This window comes from Falco biarmicus, chromosome 2 (assembly GCF_023638135.1).
Source record: "Falco biarmicus isolate bFalBia1 chromosome 2, bFalBia1.pri, whole genome shotgun sequence".
Classification (NCBI taxonomy): Eukaryota; Metazoa; Chordata; class Aves; order Falconiformes; family Falconidae; genus Falco; species Falco biarmicus.
Window position 1 is genome coordinate 69,452,197 of NC_079289.1, and position 16,739 is coordinate 69,468,935.

The 16,739-nt window shown below is 43.6% G+C and overlaps 1 long non-coding RNA gene across 2 annotated transcripts; it reads left to right on the plus strand.

Annotated features, from left to right (window-relative positions):
* The first annotated feature begins 612 nt into the window (after positions 1-612).
* On the plus strand, positions 613-15,838 carry LOC130144141 (uncharacterized). Of its 2 annotated transcripts, XR_008820017.1 has the most exons (4): positions 613-5,094; positions 10,615-10,726; positions 11,622-11,844; positions 12,752-15,838. It is a non-coding gene; the product is annotated as an uncharacterized LOC130144141 (long non-coding RNA). The 2 variants fall into 2 exon arrangements; XR_008820016.1 differs by lacking the exon at positions 12,752-15,838 and having other exon boundaries at positions 11,622-12,297.
* Positions 15,839-16,739: the final 901 nt, after the last annotated feature.

The following is a 16,739-nucleotide window of genomic DNA, read 5'->3' on the forward strand; positions in this document are numbered from 1 at the left end:
CGGCCGTTGAGGCCGGCAGGGGGAGCGCGGCGGCGGGGCCCGGGCAGGGGGCGGCGGGGGGGGGGGCTTCGGCTCAGGCGCGGCCGCGCGGTCTGGGGCCCGGTGGCCTCCGGCCAGAAGCGGGGGGGCGGGGCCGGCGCTGCGTGGGGAGCGGGAAACGCGGGTTTGCCTCACGGAGGGAGCGGGCGGGCTGAGGCGGAGCCCCGGTCCCAGGTGCCGCCGCCTCACCCTGCCCAGGTGCGGGTGACCCGGGTTACTTCACCGCCCGTTCGCTGAACGACGGAACGGCCACACGTGTGACCGCATCTCGCCGTGCGGCCGTCCCTCGCCTTCTGAAGGCGGGGAAGCCCCGCCCGGCCACCGTCCCCTGGCACCGCCCCGGGCGGGAGCGGAGGCGCGTTCCACGGGGCCGTGCCCCCGGGAGAGCGAGGGGAGCGCGGGGCGGGCGGGCGGCGCTCCCCGGCCCTGCCTCGGGTGCCGAAGGGGCTGGGGGTGGGTACCCGCTCCGGCTGCCCTCCCCTGGGCGTCCCGGGGGGCGTCGTGCGTCTGTGCCTCGCGTCATCCGCGTCATCCGCTTCGGCTGAGACCTGCCGGCGTAGGGGTGTGGGGCAGGGGGGAAGGCCATCCCCGTTAACGATTGTTTCACCTGCTGATCCTGTGGGATTGCGCCTGGAGGCACGGCAACTCACAGACCTCGGGCACAGCTTGAAGTGCTGAGGGCATGGCCGGGAGGGAGAGCTTTCTGTGGTGTGTGCCGGGAGAAGAAGGGCTTGGCAAGGCCGGAGAGCAGACGCTGCTGCTGCTGTCTGATTCTTCCAGTAATAGTGCTCCCCTCAAGCCACCCAGCCCAGAGGACCTTGGCTTTCTAGTTAGCCATACCGGTGTAAAAGATGCAGTTCGGTTTCTGAAATAACATGAATTGAAGGCTGGTGTTCTGCACGTAGACCAAGTAATAGAGGTGTTTCTTAACTGACATTATTGATGGGAAAGAAACCAAGATCTGAGAGGTGTAAAGGCTTCATGTACATACACAGATGTTAAAAAAGTGATGACTTTGGGAGAAAAATAGGGTCTGGAGCCGTGTAAGACATGATCTGAAAGCTTTGTTGATAGAGCAGCTACCCACCAGCTGACTAGATTGCAGTGAGGTCTGCTTGTGAGGTACGCAGCTAAAATGGTAAAGCTGATGGAAGAGGATGCCAGTGAGCTTCCTGCCATGGCCAACATATTCCAAGGAGTCCTTGGAAGTTTGGGCCTATTTAGAATTTACTAACGACTGCAGCAAGGACTTTAATTGTAGGATTTAGGAAGAAGATCAAAGTTTGGACTGCAGATTGCTGGGGAAGTGATCTGTGTAGGTGTGCGGTAGGGCTAGCTGGAGAACTTGGGAAAGCATAAACATGAACAAGAGCTTTTCACCCTTACTTGTGATGCGCAGGGAAAAGTTGAATATCTTCAGGCAAATAATGTGCAAGCTCAGTAGTTTAGAGAGGAAGACTCTATGGGAGAAGGAGGTTCCCCATAACGCATGGATTTCCGTATAAATAGGTAGAAAGATGAACTTCGGCAGCTGACTCAAATATTTAGTCTATGAGAAAACATTTCAGTTTACAGAGGAGCTGAGGACGTACAGAACAGGCCATCTTTGTCTTCCTCTCTGTATTGCTGACTTGCAGAGAAATTGTAGTTGTCTGTTCCTGTCAGAGGAAGAGGTTTGATTCTGTGGGGCTGACAAACCATTGCAATAGATCGGGAAGCTGAAACTATGTCAGTTGTCTGCAGAGTGGCGAAGGGCCAGTGGCTGTTTCTGGGTCTCTCTTAAGCCTGCTAGAGAGACTAGGAGATACGATTTGATACGAGGGTATAAAGACTGAAGGGAGTAACAGTTCATTAAAGTGAAACTTACTTTTTCCTGATAGGAGCAACGGAAAGAAACTCGTGTGAGTAGCTGTGGCTATAAGCATCCATAACTGTACACAAAGCCGTAGGATGATGTTCATCTAGCACAGCATCTTGTCCATGACTGCTAGAAGAAGCATCTAGCAGGAAAGGCACAGAGTGATGCTTTCCTGTGTGGACCCTTGGCTTCTGGCCATCTGCTGTTTAGGTACTTCCTGAGTCAAAGGTTGAATGCTCATCAATATGATTCCCAGCCCCAAGGAAATTTTTTACCTTGAGCTCTTCTTAAGTGCTTTATGAAACCATTGTTATTTTTGGCATGCATAAAACCCAGTGACAATGAGTTCTGCAGTGTAAGAACCGTGCTGTGCAGACCAGTACTGCCTTCTCCACTCTGTTCATTGCTCATCGTTCTCTGCGTCTGCTATCATGTCTCACCTCGGTTGTTCCTAAAGATAGGTCCCTTTCTCTGGCATCCTCATTCTGCTGTCCTTGCTGCCCTTCTTTCTTTCCTACTTGTGCCGTATCCTTTTTGAGAAGGGGGGACCAAACTTGCATCCAGTGTTCAAGCTGCAAGTGTCCCATAGTTTTACGCACCTTTACAGTATGAGTCCTGTTTACTTCTTTCTTTTTCATGTTTGCTCTTTTGAGCCACGAACCTGACACTGCAAAAGAACTGCCCCCCGTGACTTCCCCAGTGAGAACAGACAGGTAGCACCCACCACTACAAAAAGGGAGGATTCCTTCCCTTTCTACCCCGCCCTCACTGCAATATTTTACTTTGCATTTATGAAATATGTGATATTGCTTCTATTTAATTTAGTCATGCAATATTATGAAAATTCTTTGCAGCACCTTCCTGCCAGTTTTGGTTTCTACAGTCCTGAATGATCTTTTTTCTCACCAGGAAACTTAGCATGTACCTCAAAGAGTGCACCATCCTTCCTTTTACACATGCACAGGGGGGTTACTCCTCAGTCTCATCTTTGTGCGCACAAGTTCTGGTCATTGCTGTGGCTTTGTGCAATTTTCTCAGTACAGAAATTGGAGTTGGTGGTTTGTAGTTTGTTGGATTACCTCCACAGCCTTTTTAAAGATTGGTATCAAAGTTACCACCCTTATTTCTTTGGTACTGAGACCATTTTGATGAGCAGGTTGCACATCACAGTTCATAGTTTAGCCTCTTCATCCTTCAGCTGGTACAAATCTCTGATCCTGGTGATGAATAGTGACTCATTTTATGCATTTCATGTTACATCTCTTACTAGCACTCACCATGAGACAGTTCTTTTCACTTGTACCCCATCAGTAAAGGTTCTTGTCTGGGAAGGTCTCCAAGATCCCATGGACAGATGCAAAGAATTAATTTAGCTTTTCTCGTAATCCTTCCTTGAGAATTTTGTATGTTGTGATCATCTGTTGACCTCAGACTGACCAGCAGATTTTCTGTTTCTAGTGTGCTCGCAAAAGTTGTATTTGCTCATTTTTGGTATGAAGTTTATGGTTAGAAATGATCATACCTCAAACTGTGCCTTAAATTGAGGGACAGTTTGCTGGGTGCTAATATGCAGTCAAATAGACCTGTGATGCTTCTGTCCAGGTGGTGGTTTTGGTACACCCTGCTCCTAATAAAAAGCTCTGCTGAAGATAGAGCAAAAAGAAGAAACATGTTTAGAAAGAGAAAGCTGCCTCTTCTTTTCCTATAAGTTTCAGAAATGTAAACCACTCTTGGATAATGTACTTACTAGAATAACGAATGTAGAATTGCAGAAATGGACTTAAGAGCAGTAAGTTTCCCCAATGACTGAGATAGCAAAAAAATTGTGTGACTCATACGTGGCTAATGCAGCCATCTGAAATTATTTTATCCAGATTAAAAGGTTTCTGGTCAGAGCAGGAAGCTAACAGTTTAGAAGATAGAATACTTTGTAAGAAGTGGGATGGGCACAAGAATCGGTTGACAAAGGGAATTTTGAATGATTATAAAACAGATTGCTGTTTCAGGGTAGCAAAAATGTTAATCTAAGAAAAAGATGGGGGTAAAATACTCCTGGGGCAGGAAGTGTAGTAAGCGTGCTGCAAAAGAGTGTTTCTGTAACTGCATGGAGTGCTGTATTCTGTGGGCATGTCTTGGATGTGCTTGGGCTCAAAACCTGCGTAATGAAGAAGCAAGAGTATGTAATACTAGCACAGACTCAAATAAAATGAGTTCTCAGCCAGATTTGATTTCTGAAATAGGTCACATTACGCTCAGGGAGGAAGGTTGGGGCCCCAGCTACCTACCTCGGTGGGTCTGGGGGAGTTGGATTCCGCAGGAGATACTTCACTGCGGCACAGTCTCGCAGTGTAAAGGGAAGAGTTCTGTTTTCTGCCTTTGCAAAACAGCTCCTCTGGGAGCAGGCTGGACATATTCCATTTCTTTTAGATGGCTTGTAGAATAGCTATTAAACGGTCAATAAAAGCATAAAATATACCCGTCATTCTTTATGTTTGGGTTTGAGTAAGAACCTCAGTAAAAATCATGCTTTGAGTTCCTAAAGACGGATTAAAGGGATTTGGGCTATACTTAAATTACTGACGCTCAGTCTCCTTGTCAGACTGTCCTGTTGGCTCGTAAATGCTAATACAGATGCAGAGATTCCAGACTAAAAGGGACACAATCTAGTTTGGCAGGTAACCCTTTACAAATACAAATAAACCATTGCAAATTGTTTGGCCATTAGTATGCAATTGTTTTAGTATTTGAATGAACACCAGACTTTGATAAATTGTTACTGGAAAATTAGATCCATGACCAAAGAAACGCATTCAGTTTGATTTGATTTGATTTCCTGAGCTAAGGGAAAGGCCATATAATTTAACTGTAGTTGGTTTTCCTTCTTTCCTTATTAAAATTGATTATGTTATTGTTTGCTGTTGTATTTTAGATGACAGCCAAGGAACACAAACTGCATTGTGGGCACTAGGAAAAAAATACTAATGAAGGATCAATAGAAAAGGACAGCATTTGGAAGGAGAAAGAAAAAGTGGCAAAGAAGATGTATTAAATTGACTTGTTCTGCAGCAAGTATTTGCGTTTCTTCTAACAAAGAGACTGGATCCTTAGGAGACAACTCCCACCATCATATCTTATCCCATGTTTCATTTGGGAAGAACGCAGTGGGAAGGATTTAAATCACACCTTAAAGTCAAAGGGTAAATTAAAGCGTTTCCAGATTGTTCTGTTTATTCTCGTGAGAATTCTCTCTTGTACACTAATTCCTTTCCATAATAATTTCAGTGACCCATCCCATCTACAGTGTATTTTAAATAACAACACAGGGAGAGGAAGGAGTAGGTGCACTTTGTAGGCATCTCTTCATGTGTTTCTTTCTAGTGACCACTGCATGTTTTTCTTCCTAGTTTATCTCTTTAATTCAAAACACAAGATAGGACCACCGGTTTAAAGATTTTGTTATTCCTGAAGTAGTCAACAACACTGGCATGCCAACAATGCCTAGAAGCCTTCCTGAGTAACTATGAGAATGTATCTCTACTTGTAAGTCAGACCTCAAAGGTGCCAAGGGTTCTTGGATAATTGGATACTAGCTTGAAGAGCGCTGAAGAGACACCAAAAATACCATTGCATGAATGACTTTGTAAGTGCTGAACACTGGGTGGCTTAGAAATAAACGTTTGTTGCTGAATTCTCTAACTACTGTAAATTTTAGCAATACCTCTGCATTTTAAGCCAGTTTTCAAATGGCACATGCTCACACATGTAAATTAATATTAGTCCACTCAGTTTCTTGAGCATTAGGCACTTCCAGAAGAGATGGTGCTTTGGCCCCAGTTAAAATCAATGGTGAAACTCCAGCAAGGTCACATTGACACATGAAAGCAGCATAAAAGTACAGCTATTTGCATACATCTGTTTGTGTAGGCCCTTCCGTGATAACTCAGAAACATTTTTTTCCTCAAAAAATGGTTTGAAGCAAAATGATATTTTCATTTCTCCTTTTTTCTTACTGTTTAATCAGACAGGGATTTTTAAAAATCAATCTGTAATTCTAAAATAGCTGAGCGTGTGTTTTGTGTGAAAACATTGAGTATATGCATTGCTCAGGAATTCTTCACTGTGAACTTTAATTTGAGCATTCAGCATTTATAATTTGAGCTATGCAACTGCATATCTGACTCAAATGGGACTATTTCTGTTCCCTGGCTCGATGACTTGACTTATGCTTTGTGTTTCTGTTTTCATCCAAAATCAATTTCAGCTGGATCTTTACCTATGCAGATACAATTGCAGGAGGAAGGACTTTATGCTTTAAGATACAAATTTGAAATCCACCTTCTGAAAGAGTATTCAATAATTCAGAGCTGATTAGAGTTCTTGTCCAGGAAGTGGGAGATGCAAGTTCTCTTTCTTCCTCTGCCTGCTGGGTTTTATACTCCAGCCCAGGCTATGGCTCTTAGGAGCAGAGAGGAGTATTCATCTCCTCAAGCTGAAGTTACTTGTCTTAGTTTACAGGGACTGAAGATTCACTGCAAGGGAAAGGGAGCAAAAGCAGGGTCTGATGGTTTTAGTGAGAGTGTTCTTAGTGAGATGCAGGATGGTGGTCTGTGTTCTAGTCCTGCTCTGGGAAGAACGCAAACGTGCTCAATGGCAATCAGGTATAAAAGCGTAAAAATACTTGTGTGCAGGGACTGAAAATCTGTTGTCCCTCTTGCCCATTTAAACTCCCAGCCACTGGGAGAGTCACTTCTTCCCATTCTTTCATATTAGAAAGAAAATTCCAGAAATTCAGTAAGGAAGCTCTCTTTCTCTCATATGTATATAATTGTATGTATACATACTTATTCATGTATAAAATACACACATATTTAAATATTAATCCCAAAGTTTCTCATTAGAAACATATTTCAGACAGGGAAGAAGTAGGTTGTAGTATCTGATGAAGTGACACTTTTCCACATGACATTTGACCAGAAAGGTGCTTGGAAAAGCTGGTTTATAAATGTGCTTTTAGGACCTAATACAATCCTTCCGTGCCAGAAGGCAAAATGTCAGTAGTATTTTTAGGGTCATCACTGAGCATTGTGCTACAGTGATATATATAGACCAGGCAAAGAGAGAATCTCAAACTGCAAAGACCCATTTATAAAAGTATCTTTAAAAAATTTTGATGATTTTGTTTTCCTCCAGCAGTGGTGCAGCTCCACTCATTTTATCTGTATCCTGAGTTCTGTCTCATTTGTTTTCTCATGTTCCCATATGTTTCAAACACCAGGTGAGCTCTTTGCCGGGCTTTCTTTCCCAGTGCCTACAAAGTTTCTCTTGTGCCTGACTCTTTATTGCCTTCTAAGTATGCTGGATATCTTCAAAGTGTCTTGTTATTCATCCCATCTCCTGTTTTATGCTGAAAGCTTTTAAATACATTTTAATGATGCATAACAGCAGTATAATGAGCCTAATAGCATGCTATTGATTTTCATTTGAAACACTGACATTTGAACATTTCAATAGCCTTTTAACAGCGTGTATATTTAATGTGATTCAAAGACAAGGCAAATGCAACACAATATCTCCCTACTAAAAAAATCCACAATCTCTATCTATCGAATGTCTCCCCACCTCGCCCACAATCTGTTTCTTGCAATCAGCCATATTAGAAGTACATAGTTTTCAGTGTCTTACAACAAGCAAGCCATCATCCTTGGTACAAGGAAATAAAAGGGAAAAACACAAAATCACTGCATCCAGACACAGCTTTGGTTGTCTGCTCTGGTCACGATGAAGATATTAATGTTCCACATCTAGTCAGAGAATGCAACACATTAGCTCCATAGCGAAGTAAACTGCCCCAGGATGCCCTCTAGATAGGAGATAGCTGAGTTATGGAACACTCTTAACTCAGGCTAGAGTGGGTGGACTAAGAAAAACAAAAAGAAAAATTATATCAGCAAACACATACATAAATGTAAGATATGATAGAAGGTCCCTTTTGATGAATAACTCAGCAGTTACATCCTGCAGAGAGTTTTGTTTTCAGAAGAGGTTTCTGCAAAGTCAATAAGCAAGGTGTGAAGCAGCCAAACAGTGCCCTGACTAGCCTGCATGTGTGGGTATTTGGGCATAAAACTAACAAACAGCAGCGTTGCCAGGCTGCACCAGCCATATATTTTCCTTGTGTTATAAGAAAGCCTTATTTTTCTAGTGCTGTGACATGTTTTTTTCAGGGAGTGTTTATAACAAATGAATACAAGTCAAGTTTACATTGAGTATTAACCTTAGCCTTCTGGCTTTTCACAGCATCACTCATATTCTTTACATATCAATTATTTGTACAGCAACATAAATGTCTATGGCGCTATCAAGATATTAGGAAACACAGTTTCTGCCCTATGAGTTGATCGAACATAAGGTAATACAGAGAGAGAAGAGCAAAGGGCCACGGAAACAAGGAAAGCACATGCTTTTTAAAGGTCTTTAGTTTGCTTGCTTTCTCAATGTGCAGCTGTTGGTTTGTAACCACATCAACCAAGAGCATCACCTGACAAGTCATGACTCAGACTTTATTGCAGTTCAGTATAATTAGACAGAGGTTTTGCTGTTGAGCTTAAAAAAAATTAAAAAATCAGCTGCTTTGATTACCATTTTGTTCCAATGTTTTTCCCATCTCTGTGCTTTTCTTTCAAGATCATGATGCAAGTGAGATCAGGAGCAAAACTTCTGAGAATATCTAAGTGATTTTGAAGTCTAAGATGCTTTTTGAATTAGTAGTAGTTCTCAGTGTGCAAGTTAAGCTGAAATTAAGGTACATAATTCTCAGAGGTTACCTAAGGAATTCAAAACTATTTAACAAATGAGATACCTAAGACAGGCATGGGCACGTTTTGTGATTAATATGTAAGAAAAGTTCTATTTCTGCCCATACCAGAGACACTGACTTCTAACTACTGACAGTGATGATCCAGAAGACCATCTTCATTTGGCTGATAAGTTTGGAAATGAGAAAAATAGTCAATCTTGAATAGATGGCAGTAGGAATGAGTAACCCTGCTGAAAGCAGCAGAGCGGAGCATGGGTTTTAAACCAGTCTGAGAAGAAATCTCAAATGTATACAATTGAAGACAGAAGAAATGGCTGTTACATTTTTAAGATAGGCCACATGAATGGTCTCCTGGAGGTACCTACTTCTCTTGCCTGGTGGTGGAGGATTGTAGAATCCCTCATGAGCTCGGATGTCTCATTTTTGACCTCTAAGTTAGGACAGATCAATCTCATCCCCTGGAGAAGCAAGATCAAGCTTGAAGCCGAGTTGAGGCTAGCTCCTGGTAAGAGCCCCAGTCATACCTGCAGGCAAGATAGATGTTCCTTTTCTTGTCTTGCAGTGGTGTGTTGCATCCCTGTTTTGCCGACTGTGCTGGTCTTTCATATTTTAAACATAAATTCTTCAGGACAAGGACTGCCTCTAGTGACAGTCCTCAGTACAGCGTTTGCTGGGACTGCAAAGCATCCCTGTAATGGAAATTGTAGCATGTCTCAGGAAGAAGGGGCTTCCGTGCATAGGCCATTGAAGCAAAAACTGAAAGACAGTGCAAAAGCAAAAGAGATGGACAACACAGCCGCTCCTGTTTCTGCCAGCCCACTATGAGGGAAGTCCGCTGCGGCTCCTGCTGTACGAAGCATTCTCTTTTTTTGATGTTCTGTCAGCATTCGTGTCATGCAACAATCAGAATTTTCTAGAGGATGTGGAACTACTTTGCTCCCTGTCTGTTAAGTATGCCTATAAAAGCCCAAGCCCACAATGCTGCCAGTTCAACAAGACCGAAAGGTAGTAAGTTCAAGTCCTGTAAACAAGAAACATTTTACATACAGCATGCATACCAAGAACTTACTGCCACAGACTATTGTGGAGGCCAAGGTTGTGAGGAAGCATATGAAATTTTCAAAGATAACAAAATATTGAGAGTTAATGCAGGAAAGGAGAAATTTAGAAGGTGTGTAAGTGCTTCTTCAGCTTACACAATTTATTGGTGATGGATGAGACCTTTTTGGATAGTATTTCCTCTGAAGTAACTAGTCTCGGTCAATGTCAGCCAGGAATCTGATCAGAGAAAATAAATCTGATCATAGATTATCTGATTACAAATATGTAAATCTGATCATAGAGACCATAAATCTGATCAAATACAGCAATTTCCTTGTCACTCATTCACACCTGAGAGAGTGTGCTGACTTCAGAGTGCGTGAAGGGTTTGGTCTAAAGTGCATCATCCATCACTGGTGCAGGAAAAGTGCATTTGTCCTGTGGCGGTGTGAAAAATTGCCCAACGAGCAGCTGGTTTGCAGGCCAGTGATGGATACACATGGGTGACGTGGCGTTGGTGTACAAGACCCTGCATGCGTTGCTGTGCTGTCATCTGCCTGAAAGGATCCTGACACTGGAATTCATGTACCTCCTGCTCTTCCTTTTATTTCTTAGCTCAAAATCCAGTGCAAACTTCCTCCCTCATCCTATTTATAAGTATACATAGAAACAAATGTTTTGTAAAGATGTGAGGCATTCTGCTTTATTCCCAGGGGCAAATAAAGCCTTTTATTTTTAGCCGGGTTTCCTAAGGAAATGAGACTGATGCAATCACATTGTCTATTTGTCTGTCTATCAAATCAGCCCCCTTCCCCCCCTTCCCTGCCCCCATCAACTTCTCACCTTTAATCTTTTCCAGCCAGATCTGACAGAAAGGCAAAATTCTTTCAAAAGTGTGACGTACCTCTAAGTTTTATGAAAATCAGTGGCTGGGCCAGAGGAGAGATCTTATCCGTTTCATCACTGGAGAAGTAAGTAGTGGTGGAATTCAGTGGTAGGCAGCAACATGCTGGCAAAGTCATCTTGTGCGTAGCTGTAACACTGCCGTGATGTGTGATAGCTCCTGAAGGTGGAAGAACAAGAGGGACCAGGGTGACAGTCCAGAGGTGCTTCTGGAGGGGCTCTCGTGGGTGCTTGGCAGTGTTTCAGGTGTGGGGGAGAGACATGGCACAGGGGAAGGGAAGGAGCAGGGTTGTTGGACGTGTGGGAGGCAGGGGTCAGAGCATGCTTGGGGTTTTTCTTTATATCCCAAAGGGACTGAATATTAAGCTTATGATCTGGGAAGCTTCTCAGTGGTGGCTCAAGGAACACAGCGGAAAAGAATTGCAAAGCCAATGCTAGAGAAGTGGTCATCACTGTCTCTGCCATTACTTGACAAGTGTTTCCCAGGTAATTCCTGTCATGGAAAATAATACACACTGGAGGAACGGGGACAGGTTCACACCTAACCAGTCAGTTGATAGCCCCATCGCAAGCGCATGTGCTGCCTCAAATGAAGAGTGCAGATTTGTCCATATATTAAGTTGTGGGCAGACTCTGGGTTTTTCCAGTGTCACTGTTGGGAGACTTTCACCTACCAAATGTAGCAAGTATATTCAGACCAAGGCAGAAGCCCAGCCTGTCCCCTGGTTGCTTGACCACCTGCCTGTTCCACTGTAAGATATGGTCCTGAGCAGTGTATGTGTGTTTCTGTGTTGGAGGGAAGTGCGGAGCATAATTATTTATTCACTGTACCTGTGTCTGCAGTGATGTCTGGAAAATAGCCCAGAAACCTGGGAAATAGTCTGAAGATAAAGCTAAGATTATAAACGTTGTGTACATGAGCTCATACGTCCATTGTGACATATATATTCTCTTATATTTCAGCATCACAGCATTGTCCCCAGTGACCTGTATTTTATGTCTAAGTGGCAACAGAAGTGCGTAAACACCTTGGAGATAAGTAGCATGATGACACATTATGGGAGAAGGGCACACAAGTTAAAGGAAAAGCAGTTTTGGTTTTCAGACAGCTTCTCCAACTTAATCTGACATCTGCTAATGCCTTCCTCACATCCATATCGTGATGATTATTTAAATGGAGAAATTGGTAAGATCATTTAAGAAACTAAGCTTCCTGTAGTTCCTCCCTATTCGCTAACATGCTGGTCAGCAGATAATGTTTAAACATCTCCTTAGCAAAGAGATAAGGTTTCTTGTCACACTCTGGGAAGCAGCTTCTTCTGTTAGGGAATTCCAACAAGTCAGTACCTTAAAAATTTATTTAAACCCGTGTTGGTGACATGCCTTTTCTTCAATTGTCCTACCCTTCCTCACTAAACCCAGGTTACATGTTTCCCGAATTCTTTCAAGCTTAAATCTGAAGCATCTGAGTGTCTGGAAACTACTGTCTTGCAAGGGATTCGGAACGGGCTAATGGGTAGAGATGAGAAGAAAGAGATACCCTGTTGTGATGATCAATGTAAATAAGAAAATTCTCTCCTCCCCTCCTCCATTAACAAAAAAAGAATACAGTTTTCTTCTTAGATAAGATAATAAGGCAGGAATCTGTTGCAGGGGGAGGGTGAGTGGGTGGAAATAAAGGTTCCCTGTTTTGCAAGTGCTTAGAGATATTGGACAGAGATCCAAAGTTTTTTTAAAATGTGGTTGGCCTTGGAGTGCATGGGAAAGGAAGAAAAGTCAAGAAGTACCTACAGCATGAAAGTCTTCCTCTCACTTGCACAAAGTGGAATGCACACAAGTGTACAAGCATGCCACGTGCAGTACAGAGACATGAGGCCCTGTGGCATCCCTGATTTCTTTTGATGTCACAAAAGACTGGCATTCTTAACTGACACCCTCACAGAAACTATGAAGGTGCAGAGTGCTGTGTTAACGCAAATGGCACGGAGCGCACTGGCATCCAAACAAGTTTGAAGGCTGAGCCATTTTGCCTTCAGCAACTGAAACCATTCTGCAAGTATTTAATACATAATTAGGCTTTCTTTTCCCATCAGGTGAACTGACTTCAGCATATAACTTTGCATGCCAGGACAGAAGATGGTGAAGTGGGTCAAATAATGTAATAATGGGCAGAAACATTCTACTTGTAAGCATATTGTTGGAAACAATGAATCCCTTCTCCAAAGAGGAAACCCTAGCTTTCCTTAGGATCCTTTTTTTCATGTACTATGCATCCCATGCTTGTGTCCACAAATGTTTCTCTGTGATCAGCCACCATCTGCAGATCTATGTCCCTGACTGCCAATCATTCCTGCATTTCTTGCAGAGATCACACCAAGGACAGATGCATGCAGTCAGCGTAGCTGGAAAAGTGCACTCTCCCTTAGCCAGCTACTATTTCACATGTATTAGCTACCAGAGCCTGTGGTTTGGCATCAGCAGCCACAGCACAAACTTCTTACTATCACAGCATTAGAAGTTGTCTAATGAAAATGGTTACCTAAGCCTGCAACAGCTATCTCCTGGTTAGTAGTGATGGCCCATTCATGCACTGCCCCCCCTCCCTGGTTTATTATAGCACTTGTGGGTCAGAGGAAGCTCTTCACAGGGCTCCCTGAAGATGGCTTTCCCTACAGAGCTGCTGCTCATCACCCTTACTCTAGATCTTGATTCAATTTCACAACCCTGTGGCACCAGAGACCTCAGCTGGTGTGGTCCGAGGCAGACAACAGCTGTCTTCATTCTGCTATGTGAGCAGCACCATTTCTTAGACAGGAACTATCACCGTCAAGTAAGGGTTAAGAAAAAGCACTGCTGAAATGCCCTTCATGGCCAGAGCCTTCTGTGTGCATCCTTCTGAAATAACATCACAGTCCAAAACAGCAACAGCTCATTCGCTAGTGCATGATCCATGCCTGGGCAGCAGCTGGAGAGGACACACGGGAGAAAATGCTGAATCAGAAGTATTTTATTTTTGGTTGTTTAATAATGGAGTAGGAATGTCTGTGAGCCAGAGTTGAGGGAAGACAGACACGTTGTTCTGCAGCACGCAGTGGAACGGTTCCTTAGGTAGTTCACACAGGTGATGCTTTGAAGTCCTAGCCACCCTCCCAAAACTCCTCGCGTGGACTTGCATATAGAACTGTGAATCAAATGTGTGCTTTCGGGCAAGTTTGGTTTGTCTGGGCATCCACACCCACGTGTGTAAGCCAGGGTAAATCCTACAGCGAGAAGCAGGCAGAGGTGTAACTTGCCAGAGCTGCAAATGTGTGGCAGAACTGAAAGCACCAGTTTTCCCAAGTCCTAGGGCTGCCCCTCAGCCAAAAAAGGGCAAAGCAGTCACACAACTAGCTTGGTTTCAGTTCCTCTGTTACCTCACTGCTTTCTCCATGCAGGTATTCAAAGTGCCTGTACGGATGTACGTGTTCCTGTATTTTTGTAGATATGCTCTTTTTCTTTAGAAGATGGCATGTCCCAGCAAGCTCCTCCGTTTACAACACCCTTCCCCTGGCCAGAAGGAGTTACTGCAGCTTCCACAGGCCCTGCCGGGGCAGAGTAAACTTTGTCACGTTGGCACAAGGTAGATGGGCTGAGAGCTACTATAGGATAGTTTGACAGCATGCAAATGCTTTGGAAAATGCTTTTTTGTTAAGGTCCTGAGTCTTGTTGCTGGAGAACATAAGCACTTCTGAAACAAGCCACTGTGTCCTTCAGAAGGCTTAATCTGTACCATGAATGGAGCGACTCACAGACACGTACTGCTGTGAGCAGAACCTTGGAAAAAGGAGCACAGAGAAATGTCAGTGCTGTGCTTAGATAAATGGTTTCAACAAGAAGAAGTGAGTTTGCTCCCTGCGTTATTTACGATCCGAGCATTCAGAGCATTTCAAAAGTCTACTTGATCAAAAAGCAAGAAACCAACTCTGCGTTTACACAGTCTTATACCAAGCTCCCCGTTCCCAGTAACTCTTAAACCTGTGGCTAATTTCAGTGGAGAAAGAGAGAGAGGCAGAGGCCTGGAAGAGAAGGCGCTGTACAAACTCCATCAGCTGGAAGCTTGGGGGAGGAGAAGAGGTCTACCATGGAGTCTTCCCCCATTTTTGCTCTTCAGTCTCTCAAGTCTAACCAATTTTCATGCTCTCACTTCTTGGCCAATCTGCAGCTGTGTCAGACCAGCTGGTCCCAGCACGGGAGGCCTTGGGAGGGCATCCAGGAGCATGCTGGAAGGAGGGGAGACAGGAGGCATTGCAGGAAGAGGGCATTGAAGGTGTAAAGGCAACGTGGGGATCTGGAGAGGGGGCACAGGGAGGCTATTACAGTAAGGGAAGACAGAGAGGAAAGCAGAGGCTGTTACAGGTTTTTCTGGTTCTGCTGCCCACAAAATCCTCTTCTTTGACAAGTGAAAGGAATGTGAAAATGCAAGACAATGGGAATTAATAAATAATCAGTAATACTCAGTGCTTTTCAATTCTAAGCATTTTATAAACATTAATGAACCCTCGTGAACTGTTGGAGAGGTATTTAAGTCATATCCCATTTTCATAGATAAGGAGATGAAAGTTCTGGCTTAAGTCCAAAGTTTTCAAAAGCAGAAACTACTTTTATGAGTTCTCCTTGACACTCAGCACCAGAACTCCAAAGGGATTGATTTCACAGTTGCCATCGTCAACTATATGCTGATTACTTCTGCAAAGCTAGGTCTGAACCTGCACACTCAAAAGCTTCTGAAAATTCAGGCTCTGTTGGCTTGTTGCATTTTCCCAAAATATACAGGGAGAGACTAATCTACGAGAGAACTAAATACGTAAAAACATTTTAATTTCTTACTGTTGCGCCATGACAAGAATGGAAAAAGACTCTGTGGACTTCAGACACTTACAAAAAGAGCAAAGTAAAACAAAGATTAAAAGAAAAGACTTCCAAGTAAACCTATTCATCTGTGAAAACGGGAAGGGAAGCAGAGCATGTTTGCAAATCTTTCTACATCTCCCATAAAGACTAGGCAGATGGTTTGGTGCATTTCTCTGTGTGATGAATATTTTATTCCTGAAAGGAATAGAAAATATGGACATGTATGTAGTCACCGGCTTTGCTGAAGTAAGAGCAAAACAATGCAGGACTTCATTAGAAACCATGTGAGTTGGTAGACCAGAAAATAAATTCTAAAAAAATTTGTTTATAGCAATATAATAAAAAAAAGAAGATAAAAAAAGTTATAGCTATTTTCTTTGCAATTATGCATTCCCAGTTTTTATTGTTCTGTGGTCATGTTTGTTTCAAAGACTAACACCTTGTTTGCCTACCTGCAAAAACATGGGTCAGTGGGTGAAAAAGCCTCCAAATTCTGTTGAAACAGTGGGTGTCACATTTAGATTAGCCAGCAGCCAAAGCAGGAGGAAATCACAGAGCTTTCATCCAGGATATAGCAGTCAGGTAGAAGCAGAAGTGCAGTACTGATCAAAGAGAACAGGTTCAAAACAGGTTCAAAGCCAGTCCTAGGCATGTGCAGCACGGTTCCAACTTGGTGATATCAGCAAGGTGCCAAGTACAATCTCAGCATAACCTTGGGTGTCATATCAGATCAGTGGAAAGAGGTAAGAATCACAACGGAAGTATTCTTTTGGGTTCTCCCGTGCACAAATATGAGTAAAAAATTGCCAGAAAAAAATATCTTAAAGGGTATCTCAAAGGCACTCACACACATTTTAAAACTTGCGTCAAAGCGCTGACACTTCTGTGATGATCGGGTTTGTGTTGTGACATAGTTTTGCCACTTCTGCAGCTGCAGCTCCCCACAGGTGGTCCAAAATCCTCAGGTGGTGAGTAGAAATGGCGATTCCTCTCTGTGCCTTCTGCCTCACCACCACGCCCAGCCCCGGCGCCACCAGCAGCCCCAGTAGCCCCGTCACACTCACCCCAATGCTGCTCAGGTGGCCATATGGTGTTGGTCCCCATGGTGGGAGATGCTGGCTCCCCACAGCTGCCAAACAAGTGGGCAGGATTTGCAAAGATGGAAAGAGTAGAGTTTTATCGGGCTCCAGG